Raw genomic sequence first — 17,854 nt, 5'->3', positions numbered from 1 at the left:
TTCTTTCTCACTGATTACATCTTGGGAATTATTAATATTTCATATTTCTGTTTATTCAGAATCCTCTCATTTTTGCTCTTATTATTTCTGGTTATTCCATTCTCTTTTCAAAATTCTCTGCCTTCTATTTTGCAGACTTGCATTTCAGTCAGAATGCATTCAATGTCTCCTCCAATGCCTCAGCGGATTTTTTTTTCTGTGTTTCATAGAGTTCTTACAGTTATTTTTATGTAATATAAAACTCTTAAACTTTGCAATAAGTGATCAAACATTAAAACAAACATGAAATTATTGGATTCATTAAATAAAACCCTAGAAACACACACAACTCACAGAAACACTTCAGTGTACCATGTTAAGGTCAAAGCAGATAACTTGTGTTTAAGGAGTTACCTGCTTTGACCAGGAGTTGCAGAAGTCATGGCTTAATTTTTACAAGATTAAGTAAATAAATGCTCAGAAACACATATAATTCTTGACCGTCATTATGTGCCCGTCAACTGTCATTGTTAATGTTTAAAAATTAACCAGCATGGTTTTCATGTGATCCTGGCATGATTAGGTCAAAACCACACCCAGCTGAACCTTGGGGAAACATCCTTGAGCATTTTAGATATATTAATATTATTTTCTCCATTGTTGTCATTACCATCAGATGAAAAAGGTGCTTAGGGACACATTAGGCCACAGCTGTTGCAATTAGTTTCACCCTTATAGCCTCAAGAGACAAGCCCCAGCAGTGGCCAGCTTAGTCTCAGGAGTGACAAGCCCTAACAGGACATTTTAGTATAGCATTCTGTGGATCCCTCCCTGAAGACAATTAGTAGCTTCATAAGGTGGGGCTGGGGCCAACCCTGTCCTAGGGCTGGGGCTGGGCTGGGGCTGGCCAGAGTGGCGGCAGTCTCTTAAATGCAAGCCTTTCCATTGGCTTGGCTGTACCCCATGCAATTACTCTGGCTAGGTGACTCGACTTTAAGCAAAGTGAAACAGTCTGGGAACCACAAACAGGATGCCTGGCAATTAGCTGCCATTTTACAAGAGTGGGTCTTAGGGTCATCAGTTAGCATTTTCTAGGAAGGCGACTACCTGCCCACCATCACCGCCAGCAGTGAGTTGTGGCCAAAGCCCTTCCATGGTAGACCAAGTGCTGAAATGTTTGATTTTGCTGAAAATCGTGACGCTAATCTGCTTGAAATTGGATCAGTGTTTTACTACTCACATCACGTCACACAAGTGGTGTGTAACAACCTAGTTGTTTTTTTTTTAGCTTTGTTGAAGTGACCTATTTTATGGCTTGCTTTGAGGCCAGAATTAGACTCTTAAGTGCTATATGAAAAGAAATCTAAGCAAAATTAATCTGATCTGATTTGATTATCTGCTGAATCTAAATACACCTTTCTTACATTGTTCTTGCTTCAGTGGGGTAATTAATTAGTGATTCCATTAGGTGTTTGTGGAAAAACAAGGTTTGGAGGTAATCCCATGCCAAACAAATGCCCAAAATGAAATATAAGAGCTCTTCATTTTATAACCTGTCTCTTGGTAAATGTAAACTTTGCTCTAGTGTAGCCAAGGACCTGGGGCAAAGTAGGAAATCAGAGGAAATGGAGTGTGAGACTTTAGCAAACAGGTTCACAATGTGTGCCAAGCTCTGAAGGAGAGGCGGTGGGGAGGAGGGTACCATGAGTGTTGGGAGGTTGGACTTAAACAGATTTCCTTTTTGCTGTTACTTTCTAGATGGATTCTGCTTGCTCTGCCTCTGGATTGTAAGACACAGTCATTCAGCTCCCATTAAACATGTCACTGCTAACAGTGAGCAAAAATAGAAATCACTCTCAGTTGAAAAGGGAGGGAGACGAGTAGGAAAATTTGGGTTGGTCTAATGGAACCTCACTCACTCCTAATGTTCTCCATGCCAACTAAGCAAGTGTCTGTAAGCAAAATGCTGTGAATATGGACGTATATCAGGAATGGGCACAGGATTGCAGGTCTGGCTTTAAAAGTACGTGATACTGTACGTGACCCCCGCTTTTGGAAAAAAAAAACATGCATAGAAGGAGGAGACACACCAAAGTATTAGGTGATTATGAGTGGGATATAAAGTAATAGGCTTATTCTTTATATTTTTCTAAGTTTCCACTTTTTCTATAGCAGTACACACACACACTATAGCAGTACACACACACACACACCCACACACTGGCTCAAAAGCAATAATGAAAACGTTAGAAAGCTGTCTGAGAATAAATAAAGAGAAACTGTCCTTGAGGAATCTTGGCTTTCAGAAGCAAAAAGGCCAGGGAAAGATCTGTTCTTCCCCAACCTGTGAATAAAATCTTCATCCAGTAAAGCAGTACTGTGATGAAAGGAAACAAAATAATGCTTCTGGTTTTCCTCTAGTCAGATTAAGTGCACAGACTCCGGAGCCAGATTGCCTGGAATGGAATCCAGCACTGCCAATTACTAGCTAATTAATCCCTCTGAGCCTCAGTTTCCTCATTGGTAAGATCAGGGATAAAAATAGCACCAAATTTATAAAGTTATTGTGAAGATTAAATGACTAATTTGTGTATCTTTAAAATAGTGGCTGGCACATGATAAATGGTAAATAAGTCTTAGGTATTTATTTTAATAATAATCTTATTAATATTATCATTACCAAATAAAGCTTATTGAAACAGTGCCACAGTCTACTACTTTATAGATATTGCTAACTCATTAACATTGAATTTGGGAAAATGGGTACAATAATATTTACCTTGTAAGCACTGATCAGAGCTAATGCAAGTCAAGTGCCAAGAACAGTCTCAATGGATTTTGAGAAATGGTTAGTATCATTTCTAATTTGAGTGAGTATGTTTCGAGCCAAAAGTTTTCAAGCACTTACTATGTGATGGGCATCATGTTCATCTCTTTATGGCCCAGAATGTGGTCTATCTTACTGCATGCTCCATGTAAGCTTGAGAAGAATATGTATCCTGCTGCTGTTGGACAGAATATTCTGTAAATGTTAATTAGATCAAGTTGATTGATAGTACTGTTCAGGTCAATTCTGTCCTTACTGATTTTCTGCAGGCTGGATCATCAATTACTGACAGAGGAATGTTGAAGTTTCCAACTCTAATAGCAGGTTTGTCTACTTTATCTTTAGTTCTATCAGTTCTTGCTTTGTGTATTTTGATGCTCTATATTAAGTGGGTTCATCACTTTTTATTCATTTCCTCATGTAATTTCCACAAAATCAATATGAGGCATTGGTTAGTGGAAGATGTACAAATTTAGGTCAGAGAAATAAAGAGTTTGTCCAATGTCATTATAGGTGGTAAATGGCAGAGCCACGTTTTGAACTCAGGTCTGTCATATACCATGACCATCTAAGCTACCAAGTCCATCACTCAATATAATGCCATAGGCCAGAGATTTTAATTGCTGAGAAATGGAAAATAAAGTTTGTGACATATATATAAGGTATGTGCTGTATTCATACAATGGTGGTTATTAAAATATGAAATAAGGCAAAAAATATGAACCTGGTAAGGTTCACTGATTTGGGTTAAGGATCAAGGAAGCTGATGAGAGATGCAACTCTCAACATGGAACTGAGCCTGTGTGGTCCTGTATGCATTTTTTCTCCTACTTGGCTCAGATGTCTTCAACTGACTTTGTGTTCGCTGGGTCCTTCTTTCACACAGTTTCAGGGAACTGTCTAGGTTCATGGGGGAGACCCATTACCTCCAGTGGGGCTGGTTGCCTCAAGAAGTGGAAGTTCAGCTATGGCAGCTAGAGACAGAATTGATATGTTTTTTTCCCCAAGGGTTGGCCTACTTGGTTGGACTGCTCAGGGAAATTCTGAGTTTTTTTCTTTTGGGGGCCACAGGGTGGAGTTGGAGAAGGAGGGTCATGAATCAGGATTTGGCCGGGCAGGCGCTGAGTCACTTATCTTCTATAGATAGCACCCAGCATTACCAACATTTCTAGCTGTCAGCATCAGGGTGTTAGCTGGTTGTTTTCCCTTTAGCACCAATTAATGTTCACCTGGATGTTTTAATGTGAATACTTTTGAAATCTCTACTATCAAGGTACTACTTAGCAGTTTAGGTGCCGTAAGAAACTGGCTATGTTTATGTCTAAAAAGTTTTACAGTGCCTTTTAAAATGTTCTCACCAAAACACTCAAGATTGTATCAGCACTAAGTATGTCATCCACATGAATATCCTTGGAGTCTCACCGTGAATAACGTGATTAAGGAGCATAATGTGTGGCCGCCCAGCCCATTGGGAGCTTCATCAGCCTGACTCTTTAGGTGACTTCCTGGGAGAGAGCAGCATCAACACCCTTCAAGATGGCCTCTTGACCCAAGTGTTTTTTCGGCCAATAGTAGGACCTAATATGGGGGAAAGTGGAAAGATTATTATTTTTTTAATTAATAAAATTTCTTTTTTTAGAGCAATTTTAGATTCACAGTAAAGTAGAGCAAAAAGTACAGAGATTTCTCATATACCCTTGTTCCCACATGTAAACCACCTCCCCAAATACAGACATTTCATATCACAGTGGTACATTTGTTACACTTGATCAGTCCAGATTGGCACATTATCACCCACAGTTCGTAGTTTTCTTCAGGGGTCCACTCTTGATGGAGTACATTCTATGGGTTTTGACTAATGTGTAATAGCATGTACCCACAATTACAGTATCATACAGAAAGTTCCACTGCCCTAAATGTCCTCTGTGATCTGCTAATTCATCCCTCCCTCCCACCTACAGTTAAAGGATTTTACAATTTTATTTAGAATTTCTTTCTTTCTTCCTTCCTTCCTTCCTTCCTTCCTTCCTTTCTTTCTTTCTTTCTTTCTTTCTTTTTCTTTCTTTCTTTCTCTCTCTCTTTCTTTCTTTTTTTTGAGACAGAGTCTCCCTCTGTTGCCCATGCTGGAGTGCAGTGGCGTGATCTCGGCTCACTGCAGCCTCCACCTCCTGGGCCCAGCAATTCTCCTGCCTCAGCCTCCCAGGTAGCTGGGATTACAGGCATGTGGCACCATGCCCTGCTAATTTTGTATTTTTAGTAAAAGTGGGGTTTCACCATGTTGGCCAGACTGGTCTCAAACTCCTGACCTCAGGTGATCTGCCCGCCTTGGCCTCCCAAAGTGCTGGGATTACAGGCGTGAGCCACTATGCCTGGCAGTGAATATATATATTTCTTTAATGGGCTAAGGAAATTTCTCCCTAGAGAGAAGACCTCAGGTGCGTTTCTGGCTGACTATCTCTCTCTCCTTTCAGCCGCAGAGGAGGAGGTGGTGGTGGTTGGTGGTGATAGGGAGAGAAGATGAGAATCTCCCACCATTTTCCCTAACTGCTCTGCTCCCTCTGATCTCTCAGCCGTCTTGGTCCAGGGAAGGCAAATCCTTATCCCCTGGAAAATGTGCGATGCAAACAAAGATAAACACTCCAACCTCTCTCCAACTCTCTAGAACAGAAAAAAAAAAAAAAAAAAAGCAAACTATCAAGATTGACACATTTGCAAGAACCAGATCCTGTTTACAAGCACAGCTAAGTCTGGACAGGGCCTGGCTCCTCTGGCTCCCTTTATAAAGCTTGTCCCCACAGCCCCACCCATCCTCATCCTTTTTTGTATAAATTCTGCTTCCTTTGAATGTAAGATAAAAAACTCAGGAACCTATTACTACAGATTTACAATAAAAAACAGCAACAGCAACAAAACATTTAAACCAGCAGCAACAATAGGAGGTCAGAAGAAGTAGGTCACTCCTCATAGGTCCTTCTCTGGGATGAAAAAGTGAAAGTCATCAGCATCTGCCTTTTTTCACAATGTGACCCAAGTTTTCTGTTCTTGTCATAATCTCTCTATTCAAAGGCCTTATGGTAAAACGTGTAACCTTACATTTAAAGCTGATATTCACAAGCACTCACTACATGAGTGCACTCTGCTGAGCACTCCGTTCTCATTTCCTCATTAAGTTTCACAGTATCCCTCTGGGGCTTGGGAAGAGGTGCCCATGATTTGTTTTGCCACTTTATAGATGAGCAAATAGAGGCATAAAGCAGTTGGGGAACTTGGACAGAGTCGCCAGGGCTGATCCATTGTAGACTTAGGTTTTGAACCAGATCAGTCAGTCTTTTTGAACCGAACCAGCCTGAGTTTGCACTCTTAACTACTACAAGATGGCAGCATGGTCTATTAAGGCTGTGCTCTCCAGGCAAGGTCATTGAGGTTAAAGTTGAGAATTCAGGACCTAGAAGAAGCTGATGGAGATCTTGACTAGCAACTCTGATTTCCGTTTCTTTATTCTTTTGTTCCCCCACCTCCAACTCAATGTTTTAGCAGGACCATCTTAGCTACGTAACTTGTGGAGCCCTGTGAGCTAAAAATGCAGCACTCCTTGTTCAAAAATGATTAAATGTTTCAAAATGGTGACTGTGAAGGTGGTCTTGCATCTAGCCCTGATTGAAGTTGGTTAGTATGTTCTTCCAGCATTTTGTCTCTGGAAAGCTCTAAATAAACCCCATTCGGGATGCCCCCCCGCCCCCAGCAGGAGGGTTCAGGAAGTGGGTCTCTAGATATTGCCAAGTTCCTATTGGTCCTAGTTGCCTGCGGCCCAAAAAATGAGGCCCAAAAAATGTTGCCATAATCACACCTGCAGAAAAGTGATGCTGCACACGTTTTAAACGGAAACAGTTAATAAAGTTTCTGTTTCAAGTAGTCAGCAATATCTAACTCAATGGACTCTGTAGATAAAATGGCCCAACTTAATCTCTTCCCCAATACAGTAGTCCTCCTTTATTTGTGGTTTCGTTTTCTGAAGATGTGGGAAGACATTAAGTTTTGGGGAGACATTAAGTTGGCCATTTACCTGCAACCAACCACAGTCCAAAAATATTAAATAGAAAATTCTGGAAATAAACATCTTAAGTTTTAAATTGCACACTGCTCTGAGTAGTATGTTGAAATATCTCTCCATCCTTCTCCCTCCTGCCTGGGAAATGAGTCATTGCTTTGTCCAGCATATCCATGCTGTCTATGCTACCCACCTGTTAGTCAATTAGCAGCCATCTCAGTTATCAGATCAACTACCCTGGTGTGAGAGGGCCTGTGTTCAAGTAACCCTTATTTAACTTAACAATGGCCCCAAAGCACAAGAGTAGTGACGCTGACATGTTGTAATTTTTCTATTTTATTATCAGCTATTGTTGTTAATCTCTTTCTGTACCTAATTTATAAACTAACTTTATTGTATGTATGTATGTATAGGAAAAAAACAGTATATATAGGGTTCAGTATTATCTGTGGTTTCAGGCAACCACTGGAAATCTTGGAACTTATCCCCCAAAGATAAGGAGAGATTACTATAGCTAAAAGAATAAAATACACATCCACTTATTATATTTAGTTTATGCAAAACCTCTTTGGGTGCATAAAGAAGGAACAGTTTTGGGGGCAGTGGTCCTGGCTCTGAGTTCTTCTGTAGGGCTGGGAGGATGGTTTAAGGCACCCAGAGGCATTTTCACACGCAAAGCCTTAGGCAAGCACCAGCTTCGCTCCAAGGAAGGGCGTCTTCTGCCAAGACAAGACCTGAGAAGGGTGTGGGCCTCACCCAGTAGGCGATGCTTCAGGGCGGACTTCAGGCCTAGCAGGCAGCTGGGTCAGAATCTCCCTGTGCAGGGCAAACTGGTCAGGGGAGATTGCAGAAGGCCTGAAGAGAAGTGCTTCAGAGCAGACAGTCCACACTGTCAGGGTGGAGACCCCTAAGGGTCTCAGGAGAGCAGGGCAGGACCTGGGTGGGGTCAGATCACAGATGCAGATCTGTAGGCCCTACAGCTAATAATAATATTTAACACTGATAGAGCAGTTAGTATGTGCCAGGCATCAAATAATTCAGTGGCTCTCAAACTTGAGTATGCATCAGAATCAAGGCTTGTTAAAACACAGATGGCTGGGCCACCTCCAGAGTTTTTGATTCAGTAGCTTGTGCATTCTCTCTCTCTTCTTTCTAAAGCCTATCTATTACCCTGTCTTGTTTGGGTCACTCCCCTTCCAGGACATCTTCCCTGCCTGTGCTAGCTCTGTTGTTTCTCCTCTGAACTCTTCTACTTCAAAGTGTATCGATTAAGGGCATGACTAGATCTGGGTTTGAATCCTAGCTCTACCATTTACCAGTTCTATGACCTCAAACAAGTGATTTTATTGCTCTGTGCCTCCACTTTTCTCTTATGAAAAATGGGAATTATACTACCTACTTCATAGAATTGTTATAATGATTAAATCAGTATATACATGGTATAATAATAGCATAAGAAATGTTTTATATGTATGTGTATATAACATTTATATATGTATAATATATACATGCATGTAATTTGTAGAACAGTGTAAGAAATTAAATTTTACTTCTAATTTAGTTGTGATCTTATTTCCTTATTCTTCATGAAAATTAGAACTATAATAGTTAACACATATTGAAGTGTCTTTACTATTTTTTTTTTTTTTTTTTTTTTTTTTTTTGAGACAGAGTCTTGCTCCATGGCCCAGGCTGGTGTGCAGTGGTGCGATCTCAGCTCACTGCAACCTTGCTTCCCGGGTTCAAGTGATTCTCCTGCCTCAGCCTCCCGAGTAGCTGGGATTACAGGCACCCTCCACCACACTCAGCTAATTTTTGTATTTTTAGTAGAGACGGGGTTTCCCCATGTTGATCAGGCTGGTCTCAAACTCCTGACCTCAGGTGATCCACCTGCCTTGGCCTCCCAAAGTGCTGGGGTTACAGGCATGAGCCACTGTGCCCAGCCATGTCTTTACTATTAAATCCTATGGTGATGGGATCTGAGAAGGGAATCCAGGATAAGAAGTGATGGAAAGGATGCTGGAGAAGGGGGTGGAGCTGCTAAGCCAGACAGGAAGGCCTTGGCCATTCATTGGTTGAAGGAATGCCAATCATGTCTGCTCTGCCAATGAGCAGCTCATTAGAGGCTTCTTTCAGAAAAGACAGGGAGCAGATCCTGGAAAGGAGACTTTAAAAATGAAGAGGTGGAAAGTCCTCTGGCAGACAGAGGGGACGATGTATTGCAATCAGGTTCCGGAACATAGATGTCAGTCAAAACAAGCCTGTGCTGCCACGTGAATGACCAAACCAAGATTCCAGCTTAGAAGAATATGGGAAAAAGCTACCTCTCTCTGAAGAGTAGAAATTAAATTAATAACCATTTCAGGCCAGGACATTTGTTCTGGTAAATCCAACAGACAAGAGAAAAACAAGCCGTGGACTTGTCATGGACAAGGTCAATGCCTAGAGTTAATTTAGCATCATAGAGCTCACAAAGTGTGATGGGTCATGGAGGCTGCCGCGTGGTCACTAAACACTGGCCTGGAGCTCAATAGGGAAGACTTCTTGGAGACAAGATAGGGCGGTGTTTTTTCACCCCAAGGATCAAGTATCATGACAGGAAGGGTGTTACAGGCAGGACCAGCTACATAATTTGTAGGATCCAGTGCAAACTAAAAATGCTCTTGTTCAAAGAGCAGGATGAAAGATGTGTTAAAGGTATTAAAATATAAGACATTTTTCTTCCAAGGTCTCTCTGTCAACCTGTCGTAATGTTTTTGTTTCTGTTTTTTGTCATTTAATATTGTGTTGTGCACAGGGACACTTCTATTAGGGCAGTTACTGAATGTCAGTTACCTGTCCCCTGACTCGGAACACTTGGCCCAGGTTCTCCCTCCCAGCCACCACCAGACTAACACATCATCCCTGGCCAGGAACAGGCAGGTTGAGGCAGACATCTCCCCTTCCCACAGATCTGCCACCTCCACCCACGGTGGATAGGTTGATCCCCAAGGGTATTGCAACCTCCACATGAGATGTATGGTAGGAACGTGGATCAGGGCTAGGTGAGAGGCTCATCCTGCAGAATCACCTGCCCAACGCATGTATTGTAATGCTGCCAACCTGGGGCAGGGATGGCTACTGCAATGCTCAGCCCCAAGACTTCGCAGGGCACACAGGCAGACCCCCAACCATTCCCACATCAATGCCCAGACTCCTGCTGGGCCAGAAGACAACAGTGGTCACTGAGTGGGTGCAGCCATACGGAGGCCAGATTCAGCTGTTGCTCTTCTGGTCCAGGTGGGACCCAGGGTACCAGAGGAAGTAGGTGGCCGGGCACCCATCTCTGGGAGGTGGTGGGGCATTGGGAAGCTGGATGGTTTGTGAACAAATCCTCTGAGCCACCCTCTTTCTTGTATTCTTCATTGTCCCATTAAACTTAAGTTTCACAATAAAAATTCAAAGATAGCATTTTTAAGAATTTTCATATAGTGACTATAGAGCATTAAACCCCAAGCTCCAGGCCCTTCTGAGCATGGGGCTCTCTGCAACTGCACTGGTCAAATGCCCATGAAGCTGGCCCTGGTTGCAAATGAGGGGACTTAGCTCAGGGCCAGAGAAGAGAGTTTAGGGTGAACAGGGGGACCAGGGAGTGGTTCTGAGAGAGACTTGGTCTCTCACCGGATAGGAAAGATGTATCAAACCACATCTACTTTGGAGGAAAAAAACCTGAATATTTTACCTTAGCATCCATCCCAAATAGGCAGGGTAAAGGGAGAAAATTTGGGAGTTTACCTTGTAAGGTGTGCTATTAATCTCAGTTCAGGTAAGTATGGCTTAGCAACATATATTCTCAGTGAGCTCATCAGCATTTAGTCTCCTGGGAAACTGTTTTTTTGTTTCCTTTCTTAGTTTGATTAGTAAAAGTTTCTTCAGAGGATTGCCAATCTTGATTTGGCCAGACAAAAAGGACAAGGATTTTTTTCCACATTCAGCTGGGTATACAGGGCCTCAGTGTCTCTCTGGAGGCCACGTGCAGGGGAAGACGGGTACTGAATCACCCCTAGCACTGGGAGATCGGAGTGGCTGGATGGATAGTGTGGGAACCCTAGAGGCTATGAGTGCTGCTCTGTCTGGCCTGGACAGCTTGCTCCCACTGGCATATACAAGGGGCAACAATCATGGAAGAAGAATGGTTTTCAACATTCCCAAACAGATCACACATGGGTGAGCATTTTCCTTCCCAGAAGTCATCTTGAGGCTTGTGCACACACTCTAATATCCTGAAGGTTAGTGTGGTAGAGGAGAAACCTTATGGACTTTTAAGGGAGTCAGACCTAGGGTAGAATCGTGGCTTTGATGTGTTTATAATCCCTCCCTCCTTCCCTTGCTTCCTTCCTTCTCCTTTTTGCTCCCTCCCTTTCTCCCTTTCTCCCTCTCTCCTCCCTCCATTCATTCACCAAATAGTTAGTGAATTTCTACTTCATACTAGTCTGTGCTAAGTGCTGTGATACAGTGGTGAACAAGGCAGACACACAATCCCTTTTCTGATGGAGACTACCCTGGGGAAGGCATTGAACAATTATTATGCCTAGAATGCATACAATGACAGGCAAATAATGGGTGCTATAAAAGGATGTTGTGAGGGGATTGAGCTAGATGGAGGCATCATGGACAAGGTCCTCATCTCTTCATTGACCTCTACCCTAAATTGTGAGAATTAAAGATAATGTAACATCTCTACCACCATGCCTGGTCCCTGATGACATGTGAGTATTCAAATCAGCTTTGGGATCCTTACTGGGGAACTGTCACCAGAGTCCATTTCAAGCTGCACTGATGGTCATTTCTTCATTATCCTCCATTATCTCTTTTTGTACCAATTATCTTTGCACCTTGCTGCCCCTCTAAGATTTGGATTCCCTGTTGGGCAGAAACAGGTAGTTACCCTCTGAGTCTCCAGAGTGCCTATAACAGTGCCCAGCATATAGTAGCTGCTCAGTAAATGTTGCTGGATTAAAATGAATTGAATAATTAAAATGAGAAAGAATCCCAGAGAAAGGGAACCAAAAAGAGAACTTTTTATAGGGAGACACTGTAACCAATTCCGCCATTCTGACATTTTCTTTATAACTTCTTGGGAGAATAAAAACTAACACATACCACACTCCTTGTTTCATCTTTTCCTCTGCTATTAGGCAGAGGGAATTAATGAAAGGAAGAATATTTAGTTAGGGTTTTACTCCAAGGGCTTCTTCTTAATTATGTGGTGAGGCATTAATTAAAAATCTAATTAATCATAAGCTTTTGCTGTTGTACTCACCAGCAAGGTGCAGGTTTTCTGAGAAAAAGAAGCTAAGGAGCTCTGAGCTGTGTGCAAAAATATATCTAAATAGATGGTGAATCTCTGAGCAGGAAATCCTTCTGGTGGGCCAGTTGGGATTACCTCTTCCAGGCTCACATACAGAGATGGGCTTGTCGTGGAGTGAATGAAGCTGGAGCTTTGGGCCCCTCACTTATTTAGGTCTTTCCAAGGCTGTGGTAGGGGTCTTCCAGGCACATTTGATCATATATGTATGATATGGTTTGGTTCTGTGTCCCCACCCAAATTTCATCTTGAATTGTAATCCCCACATGTTGAAGGAGGGACCTGTAATCTCCACGTGTTGAGGGAGGGAGGTGATTAGATCATGGGGGTGGTTCCCCCATGCTGTTCTCGTGATAGTGAGTGAGTTCTCACAAGATCTGATGGTTTTATAAGCATCTGGCATATCCTCTGCTTGCACTTTTCTCTCTTGCCACCAAATAAAAAAGGTCCTTGTTTCCCCTTTGCCTTCTGCCATGATCGTAAGTTTCCTGAGGCCTCCCCAGCCATGTGGAACTGTGAGTCAATTAAAACTCTTTCCTTTACAAATTACCCAGTCTTGGGCAGTATCTTGATAGCAGTGTGAGAATGAACTAATACTACATATATAGTATTAGTTACTAATACTATATATGTAGTATTAGTACTTGTAAGATATTTTCACACAATAAAACTGGGATTTCCCCTACTACTGTGTCTCCTAGGAAAAGTCTAGGGTAGAAGATGGAGCCGAGGAGGGGTGATGTTAATAATGAGGATAATCTTGATGATGATAACGTAGGTGTGACTGGATGGAGAGAGAATGGAAAGAGGAGCTGCACACAGCCAAGAGAACGTGTTGGAAAATTGTTTTGAATCAAAATAAATGATCCAAAAAGGCCTGGTGAAAGTGTCTGAAAGTCAATTCCTCAAAGTCAGAAGGCACAACTAACCTCAGGGGCAGAGTGGAGTTCATGGAGGGGCGTCAGGGCTCCATGAGCATGCTGAAACTGTTTGCAAGTTGTTTGTGTATATGCATTTTTTTTTCTGGGAAGAGAAATTGTGCTCACAAAGTTGGGAAGCTCTGAAATGAGCATGAGAAAGAATGGATTCTGTAAGATTTTAGTATTTAGGGAAAAAACATATAATGGTTAGAGGGAATAGAATTTATAAGCAAAAATAGTATGTGACATAATTTGGTTGTCTCCTCACTTGTTCTTGTTTGAGTCCATGTCTTGGGGTAGATGCAGTGAGACAGGCTGGCAGCAACCTCCCACTTGGTGAGCGGCCTGGTGTGGGGGAGGGGATTTGCTCCTTCAACCTGGGAATCAGGAAGAAGGAAACTTAGAGAAGCCTCTTAGGCTGCCTCCATGTGAGAGTCAGCAGGCTTATCTGTGTCCAATCCAACTAACAGGGAGGAGGCCAGAGAAGTACAAGGGACAAAGAGAAAGGTGTCCCCTGGGGATCTTTTGTGGTCTGAGTTAATTGGAGATTCCAAGATTGAGGATCCTGACCAAATCTCCTGCATATCATGATTTCTTCCTATGCATCAAGGCCAGAACCAGGGATTGAAAGAATGGACTGGAAGAAAGATTTTTAAAAAATAAAATAAAATTCTTAGTAACAACGTAATATTGGTTGCCTAGAGATTCATTTCAACTAGAGGTTGAAAATAGCAGGACTGGGTCCCAAAGAGGAAAGAACTCTACTTCTTCTGTAGCCAAGAAGGGGATAGGGTCCTTAATAGCCCTATCAGGACCAGGAGGATTGATCTTAGACACAGGGTGAAGTTAGAACCAGTCTAGGAACCTTGGCCAAGCTGAAGCCACAAGGTCAAGGTCAGACTGAAAAGTGGGCTGGGAAGAAGGATCCTTGGACTCCAAGGAGGGAGCCAGGGAGTTCATCATTCATGAGGTCAGGGAGTGGCATTGGATCAGAACCCAAATCTGTAGCCAGAAACCAGGTGCCTGCCTGTAGTTTCCACCTACACACCCACCTGAGCCAGGTGCAGCCACTTCCCTGCCTGCACCTGCACAGCCTGGGCTGGCGGGGCTCAGAGTTTGGTCCCACCCCACTTGGAAGCAAGCAGGAGCTTCCTGCCCATGGGCAAACATGTGGCTCAGAATCAAGTTCCCCTTGCTATTCTTCTCGTGTCTGTGCCTTGCCAGTATGGCCATCTCTTGGACCACCTGCTTCTCATACTCCTGACCCCAACCCAGTCCAGGCCCTCACATTTTGTCTTGACTTCTCCAGTGCCAGCCTCTTGCACTCTCCCTGTAACCCTGCAGTCCCATCCCCACATCAGGAAACATGGCCAGTCTCCAATGCTGAAGGAAGAGAATGGGATCAAGGCCATGACTCAGGCAATGTTAGAAAAAGAAGTCACCCCTTCATTCATTCCCTAGTAGTGTCAATAACATGTTAATTCAAAATCTAAGAAGCCAAAGAGGTGGAGAAACCTATCAGAGGTACAGATTTTGTCACTTTTAGCCCCTGAGCAAAGAGCAAGGGACAGCCAAAAAAATCTCTCTAGTGTTCTGAGACATCAGCCTATTTACCCAGATGATGTGTAAACTTCTGAAGAAAGAGTTATACATAAAGAGAGTCTATTCTCTTTCTTCAGCATGGGAAGTATGTGCTCAATCTGGGCAAGGGTTAACCACTTCAGGAGATTATATCAAGCTTGGGTTTAACTTTTAAACTAGATGCTAGAGGGCATGTTTTAACTGTCATGTTGCATTGTGAATTTAGAGTTTGGGTGTGGAAGACCGGCCTCTCTGCTTTATAATCTACACAGGTGTGCAGAGGACTTCAAAGCCTCGTTCTAGAAGGAGGTTATTGAGAATTACCTCTGGGGAAGAAAGAAAGAAATCCCACAAAACAGATGCCGAGAGAAGCAAACTAAACTCTCCTTGAGCGGTTGCCTTTGCATTCATTTTAAAATTTCAAAATCTTTTTCTTGAGATCTTCTTGCTCAAGAATGGGGACTTTCCCATTCCACAGTATGATTTCACATTCGAAAAACCTCTATTCTTTGCTGACAGTGATTCTAACAGAAAGTTGACCCAGGGAAATTTTAGCAGCATGTTAGGCTGCTTGGTAGAACCCATTTTAGCTCTGTCTTTCAGCCTAGCACACTCCACATTCTCAGACATCGCTTCTTGAGAGTGTACTAACCATCAACTATCATTTCACAATAGAGAAGGTAAAATGCGGTCACTTTAGCATTGATTTCTCTTCTATAATAGCAATGAAATAAGTGAGCATAGCATTCTTTTTAATGAAATGACAGTGCTGCCTAATTGACTAATATTCCGCAGGGCGTATGGTTGTGTTTTTCAACAGTGATATTGGGGATGATTGTTGTTAGCATGTAGGAAAAAAAATTCCTCCTTCCAAATGTCAATATTTGAGTCGTACTAAAAGCTGAGGGGCATGTATGCATTTAGTCAAAAGCATATTTTACTTCTTGGTATTTTCAATGATTTGTGGCCAATGAATCATGCAAATGAAATCTTAAAACCCCAAGAAACCACCAGAAACCAAGCTAGGCATTTAGCGTATTTCACGGTAATTATTTCTACCCCACTCCATGTTGAAAATGTTTGTTTTCCCCGATTTGTTTGCTTTTTCATTTATTGGCATTTATTTCATTTATTGGCCACATTAAATTGCCTGTTCCTCTGAGGATAGGATAACTGAACCTAGAGCTTGGAAAGTCCTGTTTAGTTCAGTCAATCCCACTCTTCCTCGCAGAACAGGAAAGAGAGTAATACTTCTCATTTCACAGAGGTTTCTCACTTTTTTTTTTTTTCTAGGAAAGGCTATTTCCACTATATTGGGTCATCATTGTAATACATAGTACTTTAAACAATTACAACTTGTAACTACAATTTCTTGTTAAATCATCCACCAAATTTAGTCATTTATTTTCCGGGCAACAACTATAGCAATTGAATTGGTTTAATCATGTGTCATGTTACCTTCTAGCTTGCTATGTAGCCAAGCTATAGATATCCTACTTATTCTTTTCCCTCATTTCATCTTAGCAGTTTTTCCTATCCTTGCTAATTATTCCTAATGCCTTTTAATTGGAGGGACTTCTTTCCTTTGTTTTGCATAGTTTCTCATGGCAGAGATGCTTAATCAATTGTCCTGTGTCCATTTTCCACTTGTCCCTAGAAACAGAACCCACTGCCAGTTTTAGCAAAATACATTGTTCCACTGTCCTCCTAACCTCTGAAATAGAATTGACACCCCTTAGTCTCCCTTGCAGCTGGCTATGACCATGTGACTAAGCTCTCACTAACAGAAGGTCAGCAGAATTGAAGAGTGATGGGCATAGCTTGTGTTCACTGCCATAAAAGAACGTCATTCCACTTTCTCTCCTTCTTCCTCCCTATAGGGTAGGCTGGAACTTGGATGTGGCATTGGCAGACCAGATGTCACCATACAGACAACAATATCCTACAGGACAGAAAAGCTTAAAAGTAAAAGAAACTTTTGTGTTTGAATAAACCACACATTTGTCCTGGACCACCTGCCTATCGCTGAACTGTTACATGAGAGAAAAAGAGATTTCTCTCTTATTTGAACAATTGCATTTTCAAGTCTTTTTGTTACAGCAGCATAACTGATATGCTAGCCCTGACAAATACATTTCTTAAACAAAAGGAGGAATGCTACTATCATACTCTGTGCTGGTCCAGTCTTACTTGGGGTGTAGTATTCTCATCGGCGAATCACATTTCAAGGGGCCTAAAGACAAAGTAGAGGTGTTCAGATAAGAGCAACGTGATTGGTGAGAAATTCAAAGTTGAAGAAACTGGAAGAGCAGATTTAGAGTAAGTAGGAGTGCCACTTTCAAATGTCTGAGGAACTGGCCTGTGAAAGAATGATTCACTTTGTTCTGTGTAGTTTCAGTAGATAGAAGTATGGTTCAATGGGAAAACTGATTTTGCTGAAGAGAAAGATTTCTGGCTGTCAGGTCTGCATAGACATTGGAGGCACTGAGTTCTCTGCTCATGGAGATGCTTTTAACAGAGCCTGGATAATCATTTGGCTGGATTTGTAACAACTGTGTGTCATACAGGTATGTTACATAAATTGCCTCAAATTCTTAGAACAATGCTGATAATTATATATTTTAATTTCCATTTGATAGAAAGGAAATATTAATCTTAGACCAGTTAAAACTTCTCCAGGATCACAGACCCAGTTAGTAGCAGGGTCCAGGTTCTTTCTACCGACCACTGGTAAAGCTAATTTACAAAATGGCCTGAAAATTTCCCCCAAATCTGAATTTGATGAGTCCCCTAGAAAACTGTGTTTCCTAAATCTTTCCTTGAATTCTGAAGTATCAGAGCCAGCGACATTTCCTGAAATTGGTGTGCATAATCTCCCAAATTTTAACCTCATAGCCAGTTTACTTTGGGCCCTCCTTTATGTGTCAGAGATTCCCAGCTGGTCACCAAACCATTTTCTTTCCTTCTTAGCACATCATGAAAATACATTTTCTAGCTTCCCTTCAAGTGAAATGTGAGCAAAAATGATGCCAGCCACTCCCAGACCGGCCCATAGAAACCTCCCATATTCTTTCTTCTGCTGCTGCTGGATGTTGACACAGGGGATGACTTTGAAAGCTGAGTATTGAAGATGGCAGAACCTGTCTTTCAGC

At 42.1% G+C, this 17,854-nt stretch overlaps 1 long non-coding RNA gene across 1 annotated transcript in view; it reads left to right on the top strand.

Moving 5' to 3' along the window:
* LOC129058949 (uncharacterized) overlaps positions 1 to 17,252 on the top strand; it is a 36,106-nt gene extending 18,854 nt beyond the window's left edge. The window contains exons 2-4 of the long non-coding RNA XR_008524438.2: positions 1,738 to 2,002; positions 3,076 to 3,130; positions 16,583 to 17,252. This is a non-coding gene — a long non-coding RNA (uncharacterized LOC129058949). The remainder of the gene's footprint in view (positions 1 to 1,737; positions 2,003 to 3,075; positions 3,131 to 16,582) is intronic.
* The last annotated feature ends 602 nt before the right edge of the window (positions 17,253 to 17,854 follow it).

Source organism: Pongo abelii, chromosome 3, assembly GCF_028885655.2.
Source record: "Pongo abelii isolate AG06213 chromosome 3, NHGRI_mPonAbe1-v2.0_pri, whole genome shotgun sequence".
Lineage (NCBI taxonomy): Eukaryota > Metazoa > Chordata > Mammalia > Primates > Hominidae > Pongo > Pongo abelii.
Note: the sequence above shows the minus strand (reverse complement) of the source record. Positions and strands in the feature narration are given on the sequence as shown.